The sequence below is a fragment of the Carassius carassius genome, chromosome 48 (assembly GCF_963082965.1).
Source record: "Carassius carassius chromosome 48, fCarCar2.1, whole genome shotgun sequence".
Classification (NCBI taxonomy): domain Eukaryota; kingdom Metazoa; phylum Chordata; class Actinopteri; order Cypriniformes; family Cyprinidae; genus Carassius; species Carassius carassius.
The window spans coordinates 6,733,667-6,747,382 of record NC_081802.1 but is presented as its reverse complement, the minus strand read 5'-3'; positions in this window follow the sequence as shown (position 1 = coordinate 6,747,382).

Below are 13,716 nucleotides of genomic sequence, written 5' to 3'. Positions count from 1 at the left end.
TTTTTAAAACAAATTAAATTAAGATATATTTTAAATTAAGATGGGGATTTGGCAATAACGAAATTAAGATAAAGGCTCCGCCGGATTTGTTTCGCCACTAGCAGCTGACATTTGATAAAAGAATAATGCTAACGTAAATACTCCACATTATGCATTTATTCAATGAATATTTAGTTATCATTTGAAAAATCTTTACTTACAGAGATTAGACTAGCCTACATGGTTTTTGTAGGAAAATTATTGAATCCACTGTAGATTCTCATTATAAACATGGTCAAAACTTTTCCACACCTCAGACTTTGCTTTAGTTGCTGGTGCAACCAAAACGTAATTTCCAGAGGCAAGCCTCCGTTTCAGCATCCATTTTTGCATCTTTCTCGCGCTAATCGAGGACCTGTACTATAAATTCCACTGGATCTCGCAAGAGGGCGCTCTCCCTTTTTGCTCTCACCTTTGTTGTTGCTAGCCATAAGCCATGAGCAATGTGCTGTGTGTCTCTCTTCGTTTGGACTTGCTGGCTCCTGTTTTTGTAGGCCATTCGGCCATTACCCTTTTCTCCTGTTTTTGGATGGGCAAGGAGTGAGGTGAGAATGTTGTATTTTGGATGCACAGGGAAGTTTCTTAATGGGAAGTTAGAGTTGTTTATGTAAGATTTGTTGCGGTCCTGACCTAGACCGGGGCTGTAACATCACAAAGAAGCTCATGGCTTTGGAAAGGAAATTGGAGAAATTGGATGGATTTGGAGACCAATATGGACAAAGAGAGTGACCATAAAATTTGCATGCGGCTATTAGACCAAACAATTGGTATCTTATCATCTTTCGGCTCCCTCTTCCAGCACTGGCCTTGGCTAGCTGGAATAACAACTACCTGGCTACTAAATGATGTCTAATAAATTCTAATTTTACTCGCCAGTGTGTTATTTGGAGGCTTTAGCACAGATATATTTTCACTCGCGAACACTGACTGTCCGTCAGATGATCTGTGCTTTTTTTTCCTCAATGGATGCGCAGCGCACCTGTATTTAATGTACCGTAAACTCTAGTATTAAGGTGCACAAATCGCCGTCGCTTTCTCTCACACTCACAGAGAGAAAGAGAGGGAGAGAGGGGGTATTGACGTGCTACATTTAAACAATATTATTGTTGTAAATTCCTGTCAAAATAACAGCGTTCATATGGAAGACTTCAGCTTTTGAGAACAGCTGGGTTTTCCGGTAGTGGGTGGAGTTAATGCGCGAACAGCAATCTCATTGGCTGGCGCTCACCTACTATCGTCCCTTTTTTTATTTCAGTAAATTAAATTATTATCAGATTAATTATTAATCAGATTAATATTCATGAATCCAGCAGCTCATTAATCCTTAGTAATCCTTAGTGTGTTTTATAGTTTTTATTAGTAGGAATCATATTATTATTATTATCTTATCAGTATTTTTGTAAGGTTTGTTTCCCTTGTTGTTTTTTTTTTTTTTTACAGAAACACTGAATGATCAAAAAAGCACCACCACGAAAATGACTAATAACTGGTGTTTGACTAATTCAAACATGGTTATCAAGTTTACTTCTAATTACTAAAGTTCTAATCTTAAATTATACTTGATTATTATAAAGCTTGACTGACTGGCGAGTAAACTAAAATAATTACTAGCCAATTGCGATTCAATTGCCAAGGTGTCCGTAGAGGGTTGTAAGTTGTATGTAGAAACAACATTGTATCACTCTGGCACGACGAGAGACACGTAAAAACGATGTATTAAAAACCCTGTGTGTTCATTTGTCGATGGTGTAAAAGTTTGCGAGCCGAGATATCTTTAAGTGATACAGTGTTGAACAGGGGACTTTTCCCCACGTGTTCCCTCCACCCAAAAAAAAATACACCAAAAAAATAAAAAATACACTTACACATACAAATACTGGTGAATCCTTTCCTTTGGAATTAAATACAACTTTATTCATGCGTACGAAAACTGTTTAGAATGACGTAAAAATGTTTCTGTGCATTAAAAAAGTTCAGTAAGAGTCGGCTGTTTCAAAACCTAGTAAGCTGCCTAGATAGGCTGCATTTTTGAGCATCACTGAAAGAGAAAATGTCAGTATTTCATTGAGACTTGAGATTAAATAACTGCTTAAGTATTGTAGATCTTGTAGTATTAATTTTTGTTTTTTGCAGGTACACATTGTCGGTTAACAACAAGAAAATTGCTGGTAAAAACACTGAGTGGCTTGTAGATTTTGAAATCCATCAGCCACAGTGTTTCCGTCCCCAGTTTCAAAGTCATGTGTTTATGGTGCATTGTTTGTGCTTTTGTGCTGAGTTGTTTTTCCTGTTCTCACACTGTGCTCCCAGAAGGAGCATAGTCTGGGTGTTGTTTTTTTTCTCCTCTCTTTCCTAATGTTATGCTGTGTAATTTTCTCTTTTACTACTGTATTTCATTGCTTTGTTCCAACATGTGCAATGTCAAAAAAGTTGAATCTAATCTAATTGCATATGATTGGTGATACTATTTAAACTGACCTAGGATGATGACCTCACTGAATTCAATGATGGACTGCCTATAACTGTCATTTTTCATTATTGACACACTGTTTTCCTAATAAATTTTTTTCAGATGCTTTGACGCAATCTTTTTTGTTTAAAGTGCTATATAAATAAAGGTGACTTGACTACAGTTAATGGGCCTGTAGGTGAATAGTGTCATGAAGTAATGGTCTTTCAGATGGTGTTGAATATCTGAAATGTGCAAAGAAAAAGTGCAATTTGTTTGAGGACTGTCTTTACATCTAATAATTTACTGAATGAAGGAAGGAGACTCTAGCATATATACCGTAATTCCTCAAATAAAAACCGATAAATAAATAAATAAATGCCGGGCCTCTGATAGTGACCGGGAGTGTGGTCAACACGGACAAATAAAGGCCGGTCTTAAAGGCCGGGGGAAAATGTGTGATGATAATCTCCTAAGTGCCTTTCATTTAATGTGCATTCAAATAATGTATTTTACAGGTGCCAACAGATGGCAGTAGCAACACTGGAATTAACACGGGTCTGATTTAGTGCCAGTGACAGACTTTTCAACAACTTTATTAAAAACGAACTTGAGAAGCATGGCACCCAGATGAAAATAGGTAGCTGGAGGTGGGAGAAGAAAAGTTAGCCTGGAGCTAGAAACAATGCTACCTGACTGGATCTACTCAATGCGGGACAATCACAACCGAGTATCAAGAAATATTATACAAAATAAAGCGTTGGAGATCTACAATTATGTGAGTAATGTAGGAGATTTGTTTGTGGCTAGCAGGGGTTAGTTAGAAAGATTTCTACAGCACAATGGTTTTTCACTTCGAAGTCACACCACCATAGCCCAGAAAGACCCAGATCTACTAACTGAAAAAAACTTGTTTTGTACATTGACTACATTAGCAAGGCTGTCAGTTCTAAAAAGATTTTAGAAAAGGACATCATTGCAATGGACGAGACTGTAGTTTGGTTTGATATGGTGTCTCCCTATACTGTTGACACACGAGGAGCAAAGAGCGTGGCTCTAAGAACCACAGGACATGAGAAAAGCCATCTTACCATTGTCCTTGTTAGCAAAGCCGATGGCACCAAACTGAAGCCATATACCGTTGTTAAGGTGCTATTTGTGAAGTGAAGGCAATGCAGCAGCAGACCAAAGTTATTTTCATTCATCCAACCAACCCGTTTCTGTCCTTTTACAGGGCCAAAGATTAATCTGAAGGGAACCATCCATCCTTTGGTGATCTACAGTGGCAGCTCGTCGGAGAGGCAGGGGAGGCACAGCTTCCCCAAAATTTTAAGGGTGAAAATGAGGACAATTTAATCTTAATAAAATTCACAATTAATTTCAGTTCATGTCACAGAATGTATATATTTTTGTTTGTAAATTAACAGTTGTAATACCATTACATGAATGCTCTTCTTTTCAATCGCAAATGTGTAGAATCTGCTGATGTAATTACAAACGCTAAGTGATAGAGAAGGGGAGGGGGAGGTTGGGGAAGAGATGAGCTCTCCTGATGAAAAATGACTCATCAGCATCGAGTGTTCACTTTCAGCACTGAGGAGTGTTGAGAAAAGGAACATCATAGAGGAGGCTAGCCTCCCTTCGGGTATTAACCAATCACCATATAGAGCTATTAGTTTGAATGTCTCCCGTTCACGTAGTGTTCACTTCTCACTGCTGTGTGTGTGCACACTTGGATGGGTTAAATGAAGAGCACAAATTCCGAGTATGGGTTACCATACTTGGCAAAAGTCACAAAAGAAGAAAAAGAAGAAGGAAACAGGGCAATAAATCTGATATTTGGAACAATTCGTAGCACTTGTGATTAACTGTAAGATTTGTGTTGGGCATGACACCATGGTTGATCACAGCTGCTGCATGTTCATCTCCCATGTTTAGAACATACCATGTGTGTGCCTCGTCCTTCTCAGCATGTTATTCACTGTGCTATTAAAAACCCCCAATAACTTAATAATTCTTCTCTAGACAAACAGTTAAATGTAATTAATTAAGATTTAATTAACTTGTTACTGAGCAATAGCATTCAGGAAGGATACGTCTGAGTTTGAAACGTTAGCTGAGAAGAATGGAAGATAGGGATACAGAGAATAGAGAAAGTGAAAAATCAGAAACCAGGGACTAGGTTATATTCAAATTTATTCAGAATCAGAAGAATGAGCTTTATTGCCAGGTATGTTCAGACATACGAGGAATTTGTTTTCGTGACAGAGCTCTGCAGTGCAACATAACAGCGACAGAACAAAAAACACAATAAGGAATAAAAAATACAAAAAAATACAAATAGGTGGGTAAGGATTGACAATATACAAATTGACAATGTATGGCAGGTATATTAAAATGAGCATTTATGTATGTACATGTATATTATGTGGAAAAATTTTAACTGTACGCTAAGTATGTGTGTTGGATAAATAAGTGTATGTGTATATAAATATAAATATAAGTAGTATAGTGTGTTCCATGTATGTACATGTATATTATGTGCAAAAGATTTACGTGTACGCTAAGTATGTGTGTTGGATAAAAAGTGTAGTGTATATAAATATAAATAGTGTAGTGTGTCCCACAGTTATTATCAGCTGTTCATAAGATGGATTGCCTGAGGGAAGAAACTGTTCCTGTGTCTGGTCGTTCTGGCGCTCAGTGCTCTGTAGCGTCGACCAGATGGCAACAGTTCAAAGAGGGAGTGTGCTGGATGTGAGGGGTCCAGAGTGATTTTAACAGCCCTTTTGCTCACTCTGGATAAGTACAGTTCTTGAATAGATGGGAGGGTTGTACCGATAATTCGCTCAGCAGTCCGGACTACCCTCTGTAGTCTTCTGAGGTCAGATTTAGAAGCTGAGCTGAACCAGACAGTTACTGAAGTGCAGAGGATGGATTCGATGATGGTGGAGTAGAACTGTTTCAGCAGATCCTGTGGCAGGTTAAACTTCCTCAGCTGGCGAAGGAAGTACAACCTCTGCTGGGCCTTTTTCACAATGGAGTCAATGTGAATGTCCCACTTCAGGTCCTGAGAGATAGTGGTGCCCAGGAACCTGAATGACTCCACTGCAGTCACAGTGCTGTTCATGATGGTGAGTGGGGGGAGTGCAGGGGGGTTTCTCCTGAAGTCCACGATCATCTCCACTGTTTTGAGCGTGTTAAGCTCCAGGTTGTTGAGACTGCACCAGACAGCCAGCTCTTTAACCTCCTGTCTGTAAGCAGACTCGTCACCGTCCTGAATGAGGCCGATGAGTGTGGTGTCATCTGCAAACTTCAGGAGCTTGACAGAGGGGTCCTTAGATGTGCAGTCATTAGTGTACAGGGAGAAGAGCAGTGGGGAGAGAACACAGCCCTGGGGAGCTCCGGTGCTGATTGTACGGGTGCTGGATGTGTATTTTCCCAGTCTCACTAGCTGCTGCCTGTCTGTCAGGAAGCTGTTGATCCACTGACAGACGGAGGTGGGCACGGAGAGCTGAGTTAGTTTGGTCAGGAGGAGGTTTGGCATGATCGTGTTAAAAGCCGAGCTGAAGTCCACAAACAGGATCCTCACATAGGTCCCCGGTCTGTCTAGGTGTTGCAGAACATAATGCAGTCCGATGTTTACTGCATCGTCCACAGACCTGTTTGCTCTGTAGGCAAACTGAAGAGGATCTAGCAAGGGTCCAGTGATGTCCTTCAGGTGGGCCAGCACCAGTTTTTCAAATGACTTCATGACTACAGACGTTAGAGCCACAGGCCTGTAGTCATTTAGTCCTGTAATTTTGGGTTTCTTGGGGATGGGGATGATGGTGGAGCATTTGAAGCATGAAGGGACTTCGCACAGCTCCAGCGTTCTGTTGAAGATCTGTGTGAAGATGGGGGCCAGCTGGTCAGCACAGGATTTCAGACAGGCTGGTGTAACACAATCTGGGCCTGGTGCTTTTTTCCTTTTCTGCTTCCTGAAGACCTGGCGCACCGCATCTTCGCTGATCTGTATTGCAGGTGTGGGGGAGAGGGGGGATGCAGGAGGTGTGAATGGTGAGAGTGCTTGATTGGAGAGGTGTTCAGGGTGGGTTGCAGGAGTTGTGAGTGGTGTGAACAGTTGTTTGGAGAGGCATTCAGGGTTGGTTGCAGGAGTTGTGAATGGTGAGAGCGGTTGATTGGAGAGGTGATCAGGATGGGTTGCAGGAGCTGTGAATGGTGTGAACGTTTGTTTGGAGAGGCATTCAGGGTTGGTTGCAGGAGTTGTGAATGGTGTGAATGGTTGTGTGGGGAGGTGTTCAGGGCAGGTGATGGGTGTTCTTTCAAACCTGCAGTAAAACTCGTTCAGATCGTCTGCCAGTCGTTGATTTTCCACAGTGCTGGGGGGTGGTGTCTTGTAATTGGTGATCTTCTTTAGACTTTTCCACACTGATGCGGAGTCGTTCGAAGTGAACTGAGTCCTTATTTTTTCAGAATAATTCCTCTTTGCCACTTTGATCTCCTTTTCCAGTGTGTATTTAACCTGTTTATACAAGACATTGTCCCCCTTCCTGTAAGCATCTTCTTTGGCCTGACGGAGCTGTCTGAGTTTTGCAGTGAACCACGGTTTGTCATTGTTGTAATTTAGTTGAGTCTTGGTAGGAATACACATATCCTCACAGAAACTGATATATGATGTTACGGTCTCGGTGAGTTCGTCCAGATCGGTGGCAGCAGCTTCAAAAACACTCCAATCAGTGAAGTCAAAACAAGATTGTAAATCCTGCTCTGCTTCATTAGTCCATCTTTTTACAGTCCTTAATACAGGTTTAGCTGATTTTAGTTTCTGCCTGTAGGTCGGTATAAGATGAACCAGAAGGTGATCAGAACGTCCCAAAGCTGCTCGTGGAACAGAGTGAAATGCATCCTTTATTGTTGTGTAACAGTGATCCAATATATTACTGTCTCTTGTGGGACAAGTAACATGCTGTCTGTATTTTGGCAGTTAACGGGAGAGATTGGCTTTATTAAAGTCCCCAAGAATGATTAAAACAGAGTCTGGGTGTTGGGTTTCTGTGTCTGTGATCTGCTCAGCGAGTTTCTGTAAAGCTGAGCTCACGTGCGCTTGAGGAGGGATGTAAACACTAACCAGAATGAACGAGTGAAACTCCCGGGTCGAATAGAAAGGCTTGCAGTTAATGAAGAGCGTTTCGAGATTTGAGCAGCACGTCTTCTTTAACACAGTTACATCTGTACACCACCGTTCATTGATGTAAAAGCATGTCCCGCCGTCGCGCGATTTCCCCGTTGATTCTGCGTCGCGATCCGCTCTAAACAGCTGAAAGCCCGGCAGATGGAGCGCGCTGTCCGGTATGGTGTCATTCAGCCAAGTTTCCGTGAAACACAGAGCAGCAGAGTGAGAGAAATCTTTATTTGTCCGAGAGAGCAGAAGCAGTTCGTCCGTTTTGTTGGGTAGAGAGCGGAGATTTGCCAGATGGATGCTAGGCAACGGCGTTCGAAATCTGCGTTTTCTGAGTCTCACGAGCGCTCCCGCTTGCTTTCCCCGTCTGTGCGTCCTCTTGAAGCGTGTGATCAGCGCAGCCGCTCCGCCGACAAGAATGTCCAGCAAAACATCAGAATAGTCGAAAACCGGTGAAATATCGGGAGATGTGTGTTGCCGAATATCCAGCAATTCGTCCCTGGTGAAACTGATTGCAGGAATATAACTAAAGACAGGACAAACTAACAAAAACACAAAAACAACTGCAGAGCACGTCACGGAGGCAGCCATCCTGTATCGGCGCCACTACTCACTAATTCACACTGCATACACACATGCTGTATTTAAAAGCTTAAGGTAAAAGATATTAAACCCTAATTGTTAAAGCTATTCGGTAGCTAAGGCTAAGATGAAATGATGCTAAGTCGTGTTAGCTTAGTCACTTAAAGGCCGTGTTGCAGGGTAAATTTTTTTACAAATTTGTGCAATTTTCTTGATGGTAATAAACATTTAAACTGTTATCCATTGTATTTTATGTTGTTGGGTATCACAAAACGGAATATAATACGAAAAAGTAGGTACTATCTTACAGCGGTCTCCTTTCCCCCATAATGCATTGCATCACGTCACGTTGGGGAGAGAATTTACCAAAGCCCGCCTTGAGAGCATTGAGAGATATATAGATATATATAGATAGACTACATATATAGATAGATAGACAGAGAAACAGATAGATAGATATCGACCAACAGCGACCCAAACGCACTCACTTCCCTACAGCACAAGCTTTTCAGCGCAGTTTCCATGGGACGGCACCGCCCACACAAGCACCTGCCAAACACAGCGACAGACCCACGGCTACGTTTGCAACAACATTTTCACCGGAGGAAGAGATAAACGCTTAGAAAGGTCCATATAGCTAGCATGATGCCTTCTATTTCTAGATGACAAAGACAACGTTTACCAGTTCTACGACACTATGACAAAGGTTACCGGTACTTATCTGAACTAACATCATGATCACTGCCACTATATATAAAGAAAACGTTGATTTTTCACTCGGTGCTACTCAATGACAGTAAAAAAAAAAATAATAATAATATATATATATATATATATATATATATATAAATATATATATATATATATATATATATATATATATATATATATGTGTGTGTGTGTCTGTGTGTGTCGTTATTGTTCACTGCTGCTTGTAGACTAGCTCCAGTGCTCATTGCTGCGATGCTAAACGATAGCAACTCACCAGGACACTTCACCAACTCTCCACTCATTCTCTTCGGACCATGCATTTAATAAGCTTAGACGGCCATCAGTTCTTGGCAATTCCTCATTTGCCTTCTCAATTCTGGCAGGTTTCGAAATTACACAGCTGCAGGTCATCATACATGTTGGCTCTTGCCACCTCTTCCTCATCCCAGTCAGTCGCTATAACGTTAGTTCTGATGCTGCATTCCAGGCAGGTTTTTGAGCTCGTAATCACTATTTCATACCACGACTAACGACTTTGTACCATTCCAGGCAAGTTATGCCAAACTTTCTAAGTGCAAGAATTGTAACTAGATTTTTTTTTTTTTTATTGCAACGGTACATTGACCTAAAATCGTTTTTTCAACGTGTGCCACTTGCATAAATTGCATCCGTAGGCAGTATTATCCGCAGGGGCTGTCATTGTTGTTTTGCGTGCTGTGTGACCTCGGAGTACATCGATCTAGTACGAGACACGAGTTCATAGGTGGGAAGTCACGAGTTTGATTGCCGTTCCTGTGCACTTTCACAGGTTTAAGGTTGGAAAAACACGGGTTACGGGTTGCCTGGAACGCGGCATCATACTAGACTGAGGCTACCTTTCCTCGACTTCTCCCCAGCGTGACGTCATCGCCGAGTTGCATAAAAAAACGTTAATACCAAAAACTTAAAAAATAGGTCTTTAAGACTATTTTTGAGACATTTTAAAAATGATATACATATCTTGAGTGATTTATGTACCCATTAATCGAAAGTGTTGGTTAACCTGCAACATGGCCTTTAAGGTGGTCTGTGTACAACATGGCACCACCAGTGACAAGTCATTGTCATGGTAACCAATGCAATTGCAATTCAAGCAGTTTAGTGTCTGCCCATTTCAAAGAAGTTGCCCACAGTTTTAAAACGTGATGCTTTCAGTCCTTTGTTGCATAAAATAAACACTTCTGTGAGTGCTTCTCTGATTTTACAACAAACTTATTGCACTTGTTTAAATAAAAAATTAATAGGTTTGCTACAGGTATAAGATAAAGCCCGTTTAAACATATGTATTTGCAGTATTTGTGTCTTATACACGAATACTGAAGTACAGTAATACACCTTTAGTTTCACTCAGCAAGTGAACCACAGTAATGACCACCAGGTTGCTAGACTTGTATGCGATCGGTTGTCTAATAGGTGCGCTTCTCCCTGTACATCTTTGCAGCGATACAGTTCCTCCATGCAAGGCGAGAATGTTCACGAAGCACAAACAAGTGATCATTTTGACCCTTTTTGTCAAATGTTGTCAACGTATGCTGCTTGTGCATTCAGAAATCTCACTAGATTATTATTCAAATTAAATGGCAAAATTAATGTTTTTTGGGGTGAAAATACTAATTTGCTTAAGATTTTTGCACAGAAATTAACAAACGACATGGTTGCTACTTTACAATGAATGACCATATAGTCATTCACAGAGCTGATTAAAAACAGTGACAGACAGAACTCATTTTAAGTAATTATCAGAGTGATTGACAGAGATAGAGTAGAAACATTATGTGTGGTTTTGTATTAAATAATGACCCAGATTGGCAAATAAATTTTTTGCCTTACGGTGCATTCACACCAGGCGTGAATAGGAGCTAGGCTGTTTCCACTTTTTCCTGCACACATCCTCTGAATAAACACACAAATTATCTTGTTAGCGAAAAGTAGCTGTATTTTAGGGGGAAAATAGTTGTAAAAAATGACTGGAAGGCCGCGGGTCGATAAACGTGTATGTGACTCAAAAGTGAAATGTGTTTTTACATTTCCAAGCGAGGTCCTTTTTATTCCTGTCTCTATAGAAATATGAACTTGTATCATATAGCTCTGGGTGACTGCTCACTGACAATATCAGTCGTTCCTCCATGTTGAATGAGTGACTCCAGGCAGGCCTGCCGTCATAGCAGCAAGCAGGCTCCTGATTGGTTAACGTGGCGCGAATTGACGCCAAAGTTCAAATTTTTCAACTAAGGCTCCAGACGCAAATTTGCGTCATTAACGCGAGCTAGTTGTTTTTCTGATTAGTCTAAATGCTACAATGTCGTGTCTTGCCTGTTTGCCCTTTGCAGGTCATTTGAGTAGGGGTCATTGTGGCTGAAACCAGAGAACAAGCCAAATGAGCAGCCGAGCAGATGGCCATAACTTACCAGGGCATCCAACCTGTTTTTTCAGGTATTTGTAAACAAAATCATATTCAGAAAAAGACGGCATAATGGAGTACTAAACAAATGTCGAGGAGTATCACATTCATCTAATCCTACTAAGGACCACAAGATCTTTATTATTAAGGAAGCCATTGAACACCAGTTATTTGACCCAAAGTGAAAAATGGAAAGAGGAAATGTGGGAGAAGGTTTTGAGAAAGCAGATCACATACTGGAGGGTTTGTACAATTCAATCTGAATCAAATTTTGGATGCTTTTTTTAAATTGTTCTTTGCCGCATGCAGCTTTTACTCAGGTCTGTATTGCCCCATGGACATAAAAGGTTGGATATTATTCAATATAAAGATGTATTTGTTTTATTAATTATAAATTTATTAATATAGCATGACAAAAAGTGATCGAAAAATCCCTCTTGGCATTGACTCCAATAAGATCACATGTCATGTGAAGAGGTAGGGAGGTGGATTTGGTGGCAAAGTCAGGAAGATTGTATCATTATCTGCAATTGCTGCTACAGCCACTTAAAAGTGTGGCAAAATGAGACTTGTACCTTTTACAGAAAAGGCACTTATTTAACTGCTTTTATATTTGCCATTATTGCTTACATTTAAGTGCACTGCTTTCTTATTTCTGTGAAGTGCAACGAAAGTATGCTATGAAAGCAGCCTTTAACACAATACTAAAAGATAATGCTAAGTACAGACTGTACACTCAAATTTAACCACACTACTGGTCGTGCTGTACGAGGTGTACTAGAACGTGGAGATGACATGTTAATCACCAGTGGCAGGTCCCCTTTCTGGGGAAAGTACAAGGTAATGTTCCACTATTGATAACGATATGTTGACTGTATGTTTGACTATACGATCGGGGACCCAGTGAAACGCAGGAGACGAGAGATCCAATCACAGTATGGGTTTTAATAGGTAATCCAAAGAGAAATCAACAAGCAGGGGTCAAAACCATAAATCCATCCAACAAATAAACAAACAGTGAAGGAACAGTAAAGGGAACAGGAACTCAGAAGACGAGGAACTCGGAAGGCGAGGAAACTGGGTGATGGAAAGAAAGGACTCCATCCAGACAAACAGAAAAGAACTGGTTAATATAGGGAGGATAATGACTAACAAGTGAAGACACCTGAGTGCAATTAACAGGAGTGCAATTATTGTGATGAAGGGACAAGGCTTTGTGGGAATTGTAGTGCCTACGGTGAGGTGCCTATGGGGAAGTGAGACCACTAGTGGAGACTCAGGGAAACAGAGACCAGACAGTGTGACATTACCCCCTCCTCCACGGAGCAGCTACCAGATGCTCCACCCGAACCCAAGAAGAGACCAAGGAACACAGAGACCAGGAGGGAGGTGGAGCGGCGGAGGACCAGGGGGAGTGACGGAGGGCCAGGTAAAATGGGGATACAGAGAGAAGAGGAGCAAAAACAAAAACAAAACACAAGTCCAGGAAGGACATAACGCTCAGTGTCCCAGGGCCGAACCGACAGGGCAGGAATCCAGAGAGGAGCAAGGTGGAATTGGAGCCCTGCAGTTGAGACAGAAGCCCCCCAGGGCGGCGAAGAAGACCACCGCATCCGTGCAGTCGAGACAGAAGCCCACCAGGGCGGCGCAGAAGACCACCACATCCATGCGGTCGAGACAGACGCCCACCAGGGCGGCGCATAAGACCACCACATCTGTGCGGTCAAGACAGAAGCCCACCAGGGCAGCGTAGAAGACCACCACAGTGGGATCGAATTAACAGGAGAGCAATTCTGGTTAGGCAAGTCTGAAACAGAGAACATGAACAAGTTAAGGGTGGCCTCCGTGGCCACGACAGGATCAGTCGAGCGCTCAGAGAGTTCGGCTGAGTCGTGACGAGGCTTTGGAAGTTCCGCAGAAACGAGGAGAGGCTCTGGTAGTTCAGCCGAGATGAGGAGAGGCTCTGGTAGTTCAGCCGAGACGAGGAGAGGCTCTGGTAGTTCAGCCGAGACGAGGAGAGGCTCAAGTAGTTCAGCAGAGACGTGGGGAGGCTCTGGTAATTCCATGGTGTTTAGACTGGATTCAGGAAGATCATTGGTGACTTGCATTTGTTCATGAAGATCAATGGTGACTTGCCTTTGCCCATGAAGATCATTGGTGACTTGCAATTGTTCATGAAGATCAATGGTGACTTGCCTTTGCCCATGAAGATCATTGGTGACATGACTCTGCTCATGAAGATCAATGGTGACTTGCCTTTGCCCACGAAGAACACTGGTGACTGGACTTTGCCCACGGAGATCATTGGTGACT